Consider the following 16,113-nt stretch of genomic DNA (forward strand, 5'->3'; position numbering starts at 1 on the left):
TTATATAAGTGGAATCATGCAATATATGTATGTCTGTGATTGGCTTATTTCACTTAACATAATGCCTTCTGGGTTCATTTACGTTGTTTACATGTTGTAGGATTTTCTTCTTTTAAGGCTGAATAATATTCCATTATATATATGTATACCGCATTTTCTTCATTCATCTGTTGGTGGATATTTAGATTGTTTACACATGTTGGCTACTGTGAATAGAGCTGCAGTTAGTGTGGGAGTTGTTATATCTCTTAAGGATTTCAATTATATTGGAGTAATATTAAAAGTGGGTATGGTAGCTTTATTTTTTAAATTTTTATTACATTATTTTATTTCATTTTATTTTATTTTATTTTTGAGACAAAGCCTCGCTCTGTCACCCAGCTGTAGTGCAATGGCACAATCTCAGCTTACTGCAACCTCCGCCTCCTGGATTCAAGCAATTCTTCCACCTCAGCCTCCTGAGTAGCTGGGACCAGAGGCACTCTCCACCACGCCCGGATTTTTTTTGTATGTTCAGTAGAGATGGGGTTTCACCATGTTGGCCAGGTTGGTCTTGAACTTCTAACCTCAAGTGATCCACCCCCCCTTGGCCTCCCAAAGTGCTGTGATTACAGGCATAAGCCACCACACTCGTCTGGGTAGCTTTATTTTATTTTTAATTTTTGATGAGTCTTCATTCTGTTTTCCACAGTGGAAAAAGATAGATAGATATCCAATTTCCCCCCACACCATCTGTTGAAGAAACTATCCTTTCCTTATTGTGTAACTTGGCACCTTTGTAGAATGTGATGGTTAATACTGAGTGTCAACTTGATTGGATTGAATGATACAAATTATTGATTCTTGTGTCTGTGAGGGTGTTGCCAAAGGAGATTAACATTCGAGTCAGTGGGCTTGGAAAGGCACAACCACCCTTAATCTGGGTGGGGCCAATCTAATTAGCTGTCAGCATGGCTGGAATATAAGTAGGCAGAAAAATGTGAAAAGAGACTGGCCTAGTCTCCCAGCCTACATCTTTCTCCCATGCCGGATGCTTCCTGACCTCTAACATCAGACTCCAAATTAGTGAGTTTTGTAACTGGGACTGGTTCTCCTTGCTCCTCAGACTACAGACAGCATATTGTGGGACCTTGTGATGGTGTGAGTTAATACTTAATAAACTCCCCTTTATATATATATATTTATATATATAATATGTTTTATTATATATGAAATACATATATGAAATACATAAAATTATATCTAATGATATATTTATTAATATATTAATATACAATTATATATATAATTATATGTAATTATATAAAAATACATATAATTTTATATATATTTCATTAATTCTGTGTCTCTAGAGAACCCTAATACATTGAAGATCAATTGAATATCTACATGTGAATTTATTTCTGAGCTCTCTATTCTATTCCATTGGTCTGTAGTTCTGTCTTTGTTCTAGTACCATACTGTTCTAATTACTGTACTTTTGTGATGCTTTTTATTGTCAATCAAGAAGTGCAATGTCTCCAGCTTTATTCTTTTTTTTCAAAATTGATTTGGCTATTGAGTTTTTTTTTTCTTCTTTTTTTTTTATTATACTTTAAGTTTTAGGGTACATGTGCACATTGTGCAGGATAGTTACATATGTATACACGTGCCATGCTGGTGTGCTGCACCCACTAACTTGTCATCTAGCATTAGGTATATCTCCCAATGCTATCCCTCCCCCCTCCCCCCACCCCACCACAGTCCCCAGAGTGTGATATTCCCCTTCCTGTGTCCATGTGATCTCATTGTTCAGTTCCCACCTATGAGTGAGAATATGCGGTGTTTGGTTTTTTGTTCTTGTGATAGTTTACTGAGAATGATGATTTCCAATTTCATCCATGTCCCTACAAAGGACATGAACTCATCATTTTTCATGGCTGCATAGTATTCCATGGCGTATATGTGCCACATTTTCTTAATCCAGTCTATCATTGTTGGACATTTGGGTTGGTTCCAAGTCTTTGCTATTGTGAATAATGCCACAATAAACATACGTGTGCATGTGTCTTTATAGCAGCATGATTTATAGTCATTTGGGTATATACCCAGTAATGGGATGGCTGGGTCAAATGGTATTTCTAGTTCTAGATCCCTGAGGAATCACCACACTGACTTCCACAATGGTTGAACTAGTTTACAGTCCCACCAACAGTGTCAAAGTGTTCCTATTTCTCCACATCCTCTCCAGCACCTGTTGTTTCCTGACTTTTTAATGATTGCCGTTCTAACTGGTGTGAGATGGTATCTCATAATGGTTTTGATTTGCATTTCTCTGATGGCTAGTGATGATGAGCATTTTTTCATGTGTTTTTTGGCTGCATAAATATCTTCTTTTGAGAAGTGTCTGTTCATATCCTTTGCCCACTTTTTGATGGGGTTGTTTGTTTTTTTCTTGTAAATTTGTTTGAGTTCATTGTAGATTCTGGATATTAGCCCTTTGTCAGATGAGTAGGTTGCGAAAATTTTCTCCCATGTTGTAGGTTGCCTGTTCACTCTGATGGTAGTTTCTTTTGCTGTGCAGAAGCTCTTTAGTTTAATTAGATCCCATTTGTCAATTTTGTCTTTTGTTGCCATTGCTTTTGGTGTTTTGGACATGAAGTCCTTGCCCATGCCTATGTCCTGAATGGTAATGCCTAGGTTTTCTTCTAGGGTTTTTATGGTTTTAGGTCTAACGTTTAAATCTTTAATCCATCTTGAATTGATTTTTGTATAAGGTGTAAGGAAGGGATCCAGTTTCAGCTTTCTACATATAGCTAGCCAGTTTTCCCAGCACCATTTATTAAATAGGGAATCCTTTCCCCATTGCTTGTTTTTCTCAGGTTTGTCAAAGATCAGATAGTTGTAGGTATGCGGCGTTATTTCTGAGGGCTCTGTTCTGTTCCATTGATCTATATCTCTGTTTTGGTACCAGTACCATGCTGTTTTGGTTACTGTAGCCTCGTAGTATAGTTTGAAGTCAGGTAGTGTGATGCCTCCAGCTTTGTTCTTTTGGCTTAGGATTGACTTGGCGATGCAGGCTCTTTTTTGGTTCCATGTGAACTTTAAAGTAGTTTTTTCCAATTCTGTGAAGAAAGATATTGGTAGCTTGATGGGGATGGCATTGAATCTGTAAATTACCTTGGGCAGTATGGCCATTTTCATGATATTGATTCTGTGGTTCCTTATAAATTTTAGAATTTTTTTTTCTGTTCTTATAAGAAAGGTTATTGAGATTTCAATAGGGATTCCATTAAAACTTTAGGTCTCTTTGTTTAGTATGGACATCTTGACAATATTGAATCTTCCAATCCATAAATATTAAATGTCCTTCCATTGTTGTGTGCCTCACTTAATTTCCTTCATCAATATTTTGTAGTTTTCAAAGTACACATCTTTCACTTTGTTAGTTAAATTAAGGCTAAGTATCTGATCATTTATAAATGCCTCACTTTACTTTGTTGATATGTTTCAAGTAACATAATTTTCATAACAGCCCTTTTATTAATCATATGTATTTAAAAGTAATGGATATATCCTTCTATATATTCCTCAAAAATTAACTGATTTTCTTTAGGAGATGGTTTTAAAACAGTGTTTTGCTAGTCAAGTAATATGTATTAATTTATATTCTAAACTAGACATTCTGCTGAAGTTCAGATATTAAAGTATGAACAAGACAAATGTGTATTTATTATTTTAAAAAAAATCTGTGGTCTTTATGGGGAAGATAATTAAAAATATAACTAATTACTAAGAAGTAATATTTTTAAGTTAAAGGAAAAAAAGATGCTCTGAGAGAGGCATTATATTTCATTGTATGTATATATAATCCAAACAATCTTATATCTAAGTGCTAAATTTTTGCTATGATTTAAATTTTTTTTTGTGCTCAAATTTTGTGAAACTTGCCCAAAGTAAAAATTCTGAAAAAGGCATCTTTGAAATGCTTTATTTTCGTTCCTCATGTAGGCTAGTCATGCCCCCAAAAAAATTCTCCCAAAGGATACACAGTTGATTTAAATTATTCATACTTTTAAATAATAAAAAGTAAATTACTTTTATATTTTAATTAAGTTCACTCTACTACAAATCTTTAAATGTAACTAATGTAATGTAAGAAAACTAAGCTTACACTTTGTCTTTAAGTCTTCAACCATACCTTAAACCCTACACAACATATTTAAATTTAAGAGATTATAAGAAATAGTAGCTAGAGAATGTTAAGTCAGAAGAAAAACTAGACTTTGAAAACCTTGTTTTTCTTCAAAATGCAATGTCCTCTCTGTGCCTCTGGATGTCGTAAGTATCAAAAGAAATAATTTATGACCAAGCTATTGTGTTTTGTATTTTTTACCTGCTACATACATACCTAATAAATAATCATTTCACAACTTCTCTTTAAACCATACTATGGTCAATGAATCATGTAACATTTGAGATTGTCATCAGGTGAAACTGGGACTTACAGAGCTCAGATAAGCCTTCGGTGATGACAGAATGTGAACCCTTCAGTATCAACACCAACTGACTTCCATCTATAGATTATGTTAAAAAATAAAATAATCTTTAGCACATGATCTAAACCTAGAAGGCACAGAAATTGGCATCTTTATAGTATCTTAATAGTTATGGTTTGAAATTTCATAGTCCTCTCTCAACACTATAATTATCTTCTTTGAAAAATTTTTTGAAGGTAAGTATTTTTCATTATTTTATTGCACAATAGTATAACAGATTATACTTGGTTTTGGTGAGATATTAAGTTACACTCGTTGAGAAGAAGAAATATTTTGACAAGTGCCAAAATAAGCAACATTCTCTCTTCAAGATACATGCTGTTTTATACTATAAAAATAGGCTTTTTTAAATGTGTTTTTGAAAGATAATATACATCTATTAAATTTCTAAAATATGTGGTTGTAATTTTTCACTATTATTATTTAATTTCATTGGATATACAATATAAATTTTTGAGGAATAAATTATTGTAACAATGTAGAGAATGATAAATAAACTCCTAAAATGGCCATTCTGTTAAATGTGGTGAGTTACATGTTTACTGTTCCTGTGACTATATTTAAACATTGAAATGTCATCTTTCCATCCATTTAACTTATAATCTGGTATGGTTTGGCTGTGTTCCCACCCAAATCTTAACTTGAATTGTATCTCCCAGAATTCCCATGTGTTGTGAGAGGGACCCAGGGGGAGATAATTGAATTATGAGGGCTGGTCTTTTCCATGCTATTCTCGTGATAGTGAATAAGTTTCATGAGATCTGATGAGTTTCTCAGGGGTTTCCACTTTTGTTTCTTCCTCGTTTTCTTTTGCTGCCACCATGTAATAAGTGCCTTTTTCCTCCCTCCATGATTCTGAGGCCTCCACTGCCACATGGAACTGTTAAGTCCAATTAAACCTCTTTTTCTTCCCAGCCTCAGTTATATCTTTATCAGCAGCATGAAAACGGACTAATACAGTATATTGGTACTGAGGGTGGGATGTTGCTGAAAAGATACTCAAAAATGTGGAAGCAACTTTGGAACTGGAAAACAGGCAGATGTTGGAACAGTTTGGAGGGCTCAGAAGAAGACAGGAAAATGTGGGAAAGTTTGGAACTTCCTAGAGACTTCTTTAATGGCTTTGCCCAAAATGCTGATAGCGATATGAATAATAAAATCCAAGCTGAGCTGGTCTCAAATGGAGATGAGAAACTTATTGGGAAGTGGAGCAAAGGTGATTCTTGTTATGGTTTAGCAAAGAGACTGGCAGCATTTTGCCCCCGCCCTAGAGATTTGTGAAACTTTAAACTTGAGAGAATTGATTTAGGGTATCTGGCAGAAGAAATTTCTAAGCAGCAAAGCATTCAAGAGGTACCTTGGGTACTGTTAAAGGCATTCAGTTTTATAAAGGAAGCAAAGCATAAAAGTTTGGAAAATTTGCAGGATGGTTATGTGATAGAAAGGAAAAACCCGTTTTTCTGGGGATAAATGTAAGCCAGATGCAGAAGTTTGCACAAGTAGCAAGAAGCCTAACGTTAATTCTCAAGACCAAAGAGAAAATGTCTCCAGGCCATGTCAGAGACCTTCACAGCAGCCCCTCCCATCACAGGCCCGGAGGCCCAGAAGGAAAATACGGTTTCATGGGCCAGGCCCAAGGCCCCTGTGCTGTGTGCAGCCTAGGGACTTAGTGCCCTGTGTCCAAGCCGCTTCAGCTGTGGCTGAAAGAAGCCAATGTACAGTTCGGACTGTGGCATCAGAGGGTGGAAGCCTCAAGCCTTGGCAGATTCCATGTGGTCTTGAGCCTGCAGGTGCACAAAAGTCAAGAATTGACATTTGGGAACCTCTACCTAGATTTCAGAAGATGCATGGAAATGCCTGGATGCCCAGGCGGAGGTTTCCTGCAGGGGCTGGGCCCTTATGGAGAATCTTTGTTAGAGCAGTGCAGAAGGGAAATGTGGAGTCAGAGCCCCCACACAGAGTCCCTACTGGGGCACTGCCTAGCAGAGGTGTGAGAAAAGGACCGCCGTCCTCCAGACCCCAGAATGGTAGATCCACTGACAGCTTGCACCGTGAGCCTGGAAAAGCCGCTGACACTCAACACCAGCCTGTGAAATCAGCTGGGAGGGATGCTATACCCTGCAAAGCCAGAGGGGCTGAGTTGCCCAAGACCATGGGAACCCACCTCTTGCATTAGCGTGACCTGAATGTGAGACCTGGAGTCAAAGGACATTATTTTGGAGCTTTAATATTTGACTGCCTTGCTGGATTTTGGACTTGTGTGGGCCCTATAACCCCTTCGTTTTGGCCAATTTCTCCCATTTGGAATGGCTGTATTTATCCAATTATCTGTACCCTCATTTTATCTAGGAAGTAACTAGCTTGCTTTTGATTTTACAGGCTCGTAGGCAGAAGGGACTTTCCTTGTCTCAGATGAGAATTTGGACTGTGGACTTCTGCTGAAAGTAATTTAATACTGAAATGAGTTAAGACTTTGGGGGACTGTTGGGAAGGCATGATTGGTTTTGAAATGTGAGAACATGAGATCTGGAGGGGCCAGGGGCTGAATGATATGATTTGGCTGTGTCCCCACCCAAATCTCAACTTGAATTATATCTCCCAGAATTCCCATGTATTGTGGAAGGGACTCACGGGGAGCTAATTGAATCATGGTGGGTGTTTTTTCCCATGCTTTTCTAGTGATAGTGAATAAGACTCACAAGATCTGATAGGTTTATCAGGGGTTTCCACTTTTACTTTCTCATTTTCTCTTGCTACCACTATGTAAGTAGTGCCTTTTGCCTCCTTCCATGATTCTGAGGCCTCCCTAGTCTTGTAGAACTGTAAGTTCAATTAAACCTCTTTTCTTCCCAGCCTGGGGTATTTATTTATCAGCAGGATGAAAATGGACTGATCCATAACCATAGAATCTTTCTCCAATTAAGCAAGAGTGGCATTATACATTTTACATAAACGTGTGTGTGTATGTGCACCTGCTTGGAATATTTTAAGATCTTAAATAGTCAATTTCTTAAATTTCATCTTTTTCAAATCTTTTACTTTTTAAATACAGAAGCTTACAATCATATTTTTGTAAGGTAATTTTGGTACATTTCACATTTAATGGCTTATTTCTGATAATATTATTGATAGCAAAAAAACCTTTTTAGATAATGTTTTGTTATAAAAAATTATGCTTGTGTATTTGGTTGAGTATCTGGCCTTCATTGTATTTATACATGCAGATTTAAAAATTCTGGATTAACACCAATTCACCCCATAATTATTGCTTAAAAAATAGCAGGTATATAGGTCTTATGAGTAGGTAATAATTAAATACTGTTAAATCATTATAGGTACAATTATATCCAAGAAACAACATTGATGGACTATAATGGCTGAGATCTTAATTAAGCACAAGTCAGCAAATTCTAAACAAAGGTTCTATGACTACCACCTTTTCCTAAGTCTTTATACAGATCATTAGGCTGTATCTTTTTTTTGAACATGAATTTCAACATAAAATTTAAGTGCATTATTTAAGAAGACAGAATATAAAAATCTCAGTTGAATATTAAAAGAATGGAACTGCTATAGTTTAAAATGTACTCCTTCCAAAATTCATGTAGATGCTTTATCTCCACTGTGGCAGTATTAAGAGGTGAAGCATTTGGGGAAGTGATTAAGTCATGAGGGTTCAGTCATCATGAATGAGGGTAGTGTCTTATAAAAGAGCTGAAGGGAACCATGTTAGGCCCTTTTTGCACTTCTGCTTTCTGATATGTGAGAAAACAGTATTTGACTCCTCAGGAGGATGCAACAAGACATCACACTGGAAAGAGAAAACAAGGCCCTCAAAAAACATCAAGCCTACCAGCACCTTGATCTTGAACTTCTCAGCCTCCACAGCTATGAGAAATAAATGTCTTCCTTTATAAACAACCCATTCTTAGGTATTTTATTCGAGCAGTAGAAAAAGACGAAGACAGGTATTAAATCACCTTTTGAAAAATCTGCCAGAATATTTTTAATGATCCAAACTCATCATCAATTGTACAAAATAAGAATTATCTCCCTGGAATGTGCAAATTAGGATATTGGTTTAGTTCTTTATTGAATTTATTTTAGTCCAGGTCATCTTGATCATTTTTGACAAACTCTAATTAAAATAATTTATATTAAAATGATATTATTATAAAATATGTAGCTCTCAGCTCTCAATTCAGAAATCTGCTCATTTTTCTGTGTGGCTGTCTAACCCAACACTGGTATAGTTCACTCTTCATAACTCAGAAGGCTACAGGTCTGTCTGGAAGTTTGCTGGGCCACTGAGTAGCGTAATTATTTATGCTCATCTTGTAATTGCTTCCTCAATTTCACAATAATTGGGGAAAATGAGTTAAGGATAAAGGCAAAGTGCTTAGGTACTATACAAAGAAAATGATGAATTTTATTGTATTCTGACTAACTTAGTTTTAAGCTACCTCAGAGAAAAAAAAATGTCTAATTTTTTAGTAGTCTCCAATATAGTACATTATCCAGTATCTATATAGTATGCTTCTAAATTTAATGCATGATTGAAAGGAATAATTTGGTGTTTTCTGATATGTACACACGGCTTAAAATTACAATTTGACAGCAGTAGAACTTTCTACTCAATCTATCCAATACTTTAAGTAATAAAAATTAATACATAGTAAAATCTCCTTATGTTATAGATTACTAACAGTTTTTTTTATTTTTAGTGAATCTTTTTGGTTCCTTTAAAAGTATATATTTTCAAATACTGGCCCTTTTCTTCCTCCTGTCTAACTGAAACACTGCACCCTTTGACCAATCTCCCTATTCCTCCACTCTCTAGCCTCCTGTAGCCACAGTTCTGTTCTCTGCTTCTGTGTGTTCATTTTTTAAATAGCTTATTTTAAATAACTGTATAGTATCACAGTAAAGGTAGAATATGACTTGAAATTTTGACATATAAAAGGCCAAATGCAGAAGGGTAGTGTCAAGTTTGATGTAGTTAAACTATGTACTGTATGGGATCTGCGTAAGTTTGCTAGAGGTGCTCTAACAAAGAACAACTGGTGGCTAAAAACAAACAAAACAACAACAATAACGAACAGATAATTTATTTTCTTCATGGTTCTTGAGACTAGAAGTCCAAACTCATGTTGTCATCAACTTTCGTTTCCTCTGAGACCTCTCTTCTTGGCTTATAGATGGCTTTCTTCTCTCCATGTCTTCATATCATCTTTCCTCTGCAGATGTTCATGTCCAAATGTTCTCTTACTATAACAACATTAGGGTCCCCCTTAATGACCTCATTTCCACTAAATTACCTTTTTAAAGGCCCTATCTTTAAATATAGTCACACTCTGAAGTACCGGGGATTAGAACATCAACATAACAATTTTGGTGGGACACAATTCAACCCAAAATAGAATGATAAATATTAAGGCTGGCAAGGAGGAATGGTTATAAATATTTTTCCAATGTTACTACTTTTTCTGTGATAGTAAAGAAGAATGGTACATTATAATACCGTAACAAAATGTGGTCCTCACAATATAAATTGTTATTTATCTATTATTTTCTTATAGAAAGCTTCAGAACACAATACCACAAAATTAGTAGCTTAAAAGCATACCTAGTTATGATCTCCTCATTCTCTGAGTTTGAATTCTGGGCACAAAATTAGCACGCATTGTGCTTAGGCTCTCACATGCCTGAAATCTAACTCTTGGCCAGGGCTTGTTCCCATTTAAGGCTTGGGCCCTATCCGTAGAACATGTGGTTGTTGACAGAATTCAGTTCCTTACAGTTGTAGGACTAAAATCTCTACTTTCCTACTAGCTTTTGGCCCAGGGATCAAAATTGGCTTCTAGTGCTAACCCTTGAGTCCTACCTACTTGGTGCTTTCACAGCATGGCAACTTAATTTCATCAAGACCGGCAGTATAATCTTTCTCACACTCTAAATCTCTGATTTCAGGAAGAAGCCCACCAAAAGTGATAATTTCAAGTTATAAGAAAAGAAAAGTATAACCTTGTGACATAAGTTACCTAGGATAGACAAAAATTACATTGTTCTCTCTAATTTTAGTAGTAAATATGACCAGACTTAGTGAAATACATTTATGTTTTATATTCTATTTTCAAGATTGCATTTCCAAGGATTGGAGCTTCCCAAGGAGGCAAATTTCCAACTTTTTTGTAAAAGCTGCTCTTAACAAATTATTCCAAAGCCCATTTTTTTCTCAACTGAAGTTTAATCATTGTAAATAATTTGTCAACTGTTAAATATATATTTATTGAGAATTAACACTTATCTTCCTGAGATCACATTAGGTGTTGTATTAACGTGCTTAGATAAAACATTCTTCTTTTTTATTATTATAATACTTTAAGTTCTGGGATACGTGGCAGAACGTGCAGGTTTGTTACATAGGTAAACATGTGCCATGGTGGTTTGCTGTACCCATCAACCCATCATCTACATTAGATATTTCTCCTAATGCTTTCCCTCCTCCTGCCCCCCACTCCCTGATAGGCCCGAGTGTGTGATGTTCCCCTCTCTGTCCATGTATCCTCATTGTTCAACTCCACTTATGAGTGAGAACATGTGGTGTTTGGTTTTCTGTTCCTGTGTTAGTTTGCTGAGAATGATGGCTTCGAGCTTCATCCAGGTCCCTGCAAAGGATAGAAACTCATGCTTTTTTATGGCTGCATAGTATTCCATGGTGTATATGTGCCGCATTTTCTTTATCCAGTCTATCATTGATGGGCATTTGCGTTGGTTCCAAGTCTTTGCTATTGTGAATAGTGCTGCAATAAACATACGTGTGCATGTGTCTTTATAGTAGAATGATTTATAATCCCTTGGGTATATACCCAGTAATGGTATTGCTGGGTCAAATGGTATTTCTAGTTCTAGATGCTTGAGGAATTGCCACACTGTCTTCCACAGTAGTTGAACTAATTTATACTCCCACCAACAGTGTAAAAGTGTTCCTATTTCTCCACATCCTCTCCAGCATCTGTTGTTTCCTGACTTTTTAATGATTGCCATTCTAACTGGTGTGAGATGGTATCTCATTGTGGTTTTGATTTGCATTTCTCTAATAACCAGTGATTATGAGCTTTTTATCTTTTGTAGGCCTCATAAATGTCTTCTTTTGAGAAGTGTCTGTTCATATCCTTCCCTCACTTTTTGATTGGGTTGTTTGTTTTTTCTTCTAAATTGCTTTAAGTTCCTTGTAGATTCCTCATATTAGCCCTTTTTCAGATGGGTAGATTGCAAAAATTTTCTCTCATTCCGTAGATTGCCTGTTCACTCTGATGATAGTTTCTTTTGCTGTGCAGAAGCTACTTAGTTTAATTAGATCTCATTTGTCAATTTTGGCCTTTGTTGACATTGCTTTTGGTGTTTTAGTCATGAACTCTTTGCCCATGCCTATGTCCTGAATGGTACTGCCTAGGTTTTCTTCTAGGGTTTTTGTGGTTTTAGGTTCACATTTAAGTCTTTAATCCATCATGAGTTAATTTTTGTATAAGATGTAAGGAAGGAGTCCAGTTTCAGTTCTCTGCATATGGCTAGCCAGTTTTTCCAGTACCATATTAAATAGGAAATCCTTTCTCCATTTCTTGTTTTTGTCAGGTTTGTTGAAAATCAGATGCTTGTAGATGTGTGGCGTTATTTCTCAGGCCTCTGTTCTGTTCCATTGGTCTATATATCTGTTTTGGTACCGGTGCCGTGCTGCTTTGGTTACTGTAGTCTTGTAGTATATTTTGAAGTCAGGTACTGTGATGCCTCCAGGTTTGTTCTTTTTGCTTAGTATTGTCTTGGCTATATGTGCTCTTTTTTGGTTCCATATGAAATTAAAAGTAGTTTTTTCTTATTCTGTGAAGATATTCAATGGTCCTAGCAAAATTAAGCTTCATAAGCAAAGGAGAAATGAAATCCTTTACAGACAAGCAAATGATGAGAGATTTTGTCACCAACAGGTCTTCCTTACAAGAACTCCTGAAGGAAGTATTAAATATGGAAAGGAAAAACTGGTACCAACCACTGCAAAAACATACCAACTTGTGAAGACCCTCAACACTATGAAGAAACTGCATCAACTAATGGACAAAATAAAGAGCTAGCATCAAAAAGACAGGATCAAATTCACACATAACAATATTAATCTTAAATGTAAATGGGCTAATGCCCCAATTAAAAGACACAGACAGGCAAATTGGATAAAGAGTCAAGACCCATCAGTGTGCTATATTCAGGAGACCCATCTTCCATGAAAAGACACACATAGGCTCAAAATTAAGGGATGGAGGAATATTTACCAAGCAAATAGAAAGCAAGAAAAGCAGAGGTTGCAATCCTAGTCTCTGATAAAACAGACTTTAAATAAACAAAGATCAAAAAAGACAAAGAAGGGCATTACATAATGGTAAAGGGACGAATGCAAGAAGAAGAGATAACTATCTTAAATATATCTTGGGCACTCAATACAAGAACACCCAGATTCATTAAGCAAGTTCTTAGAGAAGTACAAAGAGACTTAGACTGCCACACAATAATAGTGGGAGACTTTAACACACCACTGTCAATATTAGACAATTCAACAAGACAGAAAATTAACAAGGATATTCAGGACTTGAACTCAGCTCTGGACAAAGCAGATGTAATAGACACCCACAGAACTCTCCACCTCAAATCAACAGAATATACATTCTTCTCAGCACCACATCACACTTACTCTAAAATTGACCACATAATTGGAAGTAAAACACTCCTCAACCAATGCAAAAAATGGAAATCATAACAAACAGTCTCTCAGAACACAGGGACACTGAACAACCTGCTCCTGAATGACTACTGGGTAAATAACGAAATTAAAACAGAAATGAATAAGTTCTTTGAAACCAATGAGAACAAAGACACAACGTACCAGAAACTCTGGGACGCAGCTAAAGGAATGTTGACAGGGAAATTTATAGCACTAAATGCCCACATGAAGAAGCAGGAGGATCTAAAATCAACGCCCTAACATCACAGTTAAAGAACTAGAGAAACAAGAGCAAACAAATTCAAAAGCTAGCAGAAAACAAGAAATAATTAGATCAGAGCAGAACTGAAGGAGATAGAGACACAAAAAAATCCTTCAAAAAATCAGTGAATCCAGGAGCTGGTTTTTTGAAAAGATTAACAAAATAGATAGACCGCTAGCTATAGTAATAAAGAAGAAAAGAGAGAAAAATCAAATAGATGTAATAAGAAATGATAAAGGGGATATCACCACTGATCCCACAGAAATACAAACTGCCATCAGAGAATACTATAAACACCTCTATGCAAATAAACTAGAAAATCTAGAAGAAATGGATAAATTCCTAGACACATACACCCTCCCATGACTAAACCAGGAAGAAGTCGAATCCCTAAATAGATCAATAACAAGTTCTGAAATTGAGGTAGTAATTAATAGCCTACCAACCAAAAAAAGCCCAGGACCAGACAGATTCACAGCCGATTTCTATCAGAGGTACAAAAAGGAGCTGGTACCATTTCTCCTGAAACGATTTCAAACAACAGGAAAAGAGGGACTCTTCCCTAACTCATTTTATGAGGCCAGCATCATCCTGATACCGAAACCTGGCAGAGATACAACAGTAAAGGAACATTTCAGGCAAATAACGCTGATAAACATCGATGCAAAAACCCTCAATATAATACTGGCAAACTGAATCCAGGAGCACATCAAAAGCTTATCCACCATGATCAAGTCAGCTTCATCCATGGGATGCAAGGCTGGCTCAACATATACAAATTAATGAACATAATCCATCATATAAACAGAACCAATGACAAAAGCCACATGATTATCTCAAGAGATGCAGAAAAGGCCTCCGATAAAATTCAACACATCTTCATGCTAAAAACTCTCAATAAGCTAGATATTGATGGAACGTATCTCAAAATAGTAAGAGCTATTTAAGACAAACCCACAGCCAATATCACACTGAATGGACAAAAGCTGGAAGCATTCTCTTTGAAAACCGGCACAAGACAAGGATGCCCTCTCTCACCACTCCTATTCAACATAGTGTTGGAAGTTCTGGCCAGGGCAATCAGGCAAGAGAAAGAAAGAAGGGTATTTAAATAGGAACAGAGGAAGTCAAATTGTCCCTATTTGCAGATGACATGATTGTATATCTAGAAAACCCCATCGTCTCAGCCCAAAATCTCCTTTAGCTGATAAGCAAGTTCAGCAAAGTCTCAGGATACAAAATCAATGTACAAAAATCACAGGCATTCCTATACACCAATAATAGACAGATAGCCAAATTGTGAGTGAACTCCCATTCACAATTGCTACCAAGAGAATAAAATACCCAGGAATACAACTTACAAGGGATGTGAAGGACCTCTTCATGGAGAATGACGAACTACTGCTCAAGGAAATAGGAGAGGACACAAACAAATGAAAAAAAATTTCATGGTTATGGATAGGAAGAATCAATGTCGTGAAAATGGCCATACTGCTCAAAGTAATTTATATATTCAACAACAATATTCTTTAAGTGATTTTTGTATGATAGGGAGACTGCCTTCCATCAATTGATGCACTTATAATTTAGTATTTAAAAGTTCCAGGAAATTTATAGGCAGTGAGAAACAAAACAAAATGAAAGTGCTTGAAACCTGGGGACCTGGAGCAATCACTTACAATATAGACAGGCGCCAACAGCCTTTTTTGCTTGTGGAAGTACCTCAGTCTTTTTATACTGATATGAGTATTGAAAATGCTCAGTAAATATTTGTTGAATAATAAGTGATCATTCATTTATATCAGAAGTATACTTAAACTAGAAAGAGGAAACATAGAATCAGGCCTGAAACTGAAGCTGGAAGTCGATGCAGAGTGAACGGATATATCAGAATCCAAAGTCTCAGCAATGTGATAGGTGCAAAGATAACTATCCGTTCTGGAAGACACAAGGCAAGCAAATTAAGCCTTGAAAGGCAAATGACTTGACATCACATGTTAGGCAACCTTTTCTATTGTTCTTCGCCTCAGAGAATAAATGTTTGAGTAAGACTTTCCAAACTGCTTGCATGTTTTGTCTGTAAGTAGAAAGCATTTGCTGTACCTTAAAGGTACATTTCTAGTGTTTAGGGAGAGTGTAAATTCAACCTCTCTGGCACTCTATAGTTACCTTAATGTAATGTAATTTTCTACAACACCCTGAAAGCTTTTCCTTCAATACTTCTTGAAACTCCTACTGTTCAAGTATAGTTCTGTAGAAATTGCTTCATTTCTCATCCTTCATTGAAGGATGAAATTTGTACTGCCCACAGTTGGCTGTTTATGTCTCCAAACACCAGACTGGCTTGATGGCCAAGACGAAACATCAACCCTCTTTGGCTTTCATATCTGTAAAAACATTCCTGATCGCTGGTTCCTCCACCTAGTAACCAGTTTTACCTTCCGTTCCCAAATATTTCAATTCACTGAAAACTCTTAGTCATAAATAAAAACTCGTAACTGATCACCTGAAAACTCCTTTTTTTGTAAGTCCACAGTCAATCTGTC

The 16,113-nt window shown here is 36.3% G+C and overlaps 1 protein-coding gene across 7 annotated transcripts in view; it reads left to right on the plus strand.

Moving 5' to 3' along the window:
- The window catches only part of LOC129532903 (uncharacterized), a 175,584-nt gene that overhangs the window by 84,923 nt on the left and 74,548 nt on the right, over positions 1-16,113 (plus strand). The window contains exon 3 of one of the 7 annotated variants that reach the window (XR_010133260.1): positions 12,521-15,646. The exons of the other annotated variants lie outside the window; for them this stretch is intronic. The gene's annotated coding sequence lies outside the window, so the exon portion shown is untranslated. The remainder of the gene's footprint in view (positions 1-12,520; positions 15,647-16,113) is intronic. 7 annotated transcript variants of the gene reach the window in all.

Source organism: Gorilla gorilla, chromosome 3, assembly GCF_029281585.2.
Source record: "Gorilla gorilla gorilla isolate KB3781 chromosome 3, NHGRI_mGorGor1-v2.1_pri, whole genome shotgun sequence".
NCBI classification, from domain to species: domain Eukaryota; kingdom Metazoa; phylum Chordata; class Mammalia; order Primates; family Hominidae; genus Gorilla; species Gorilla gorilla.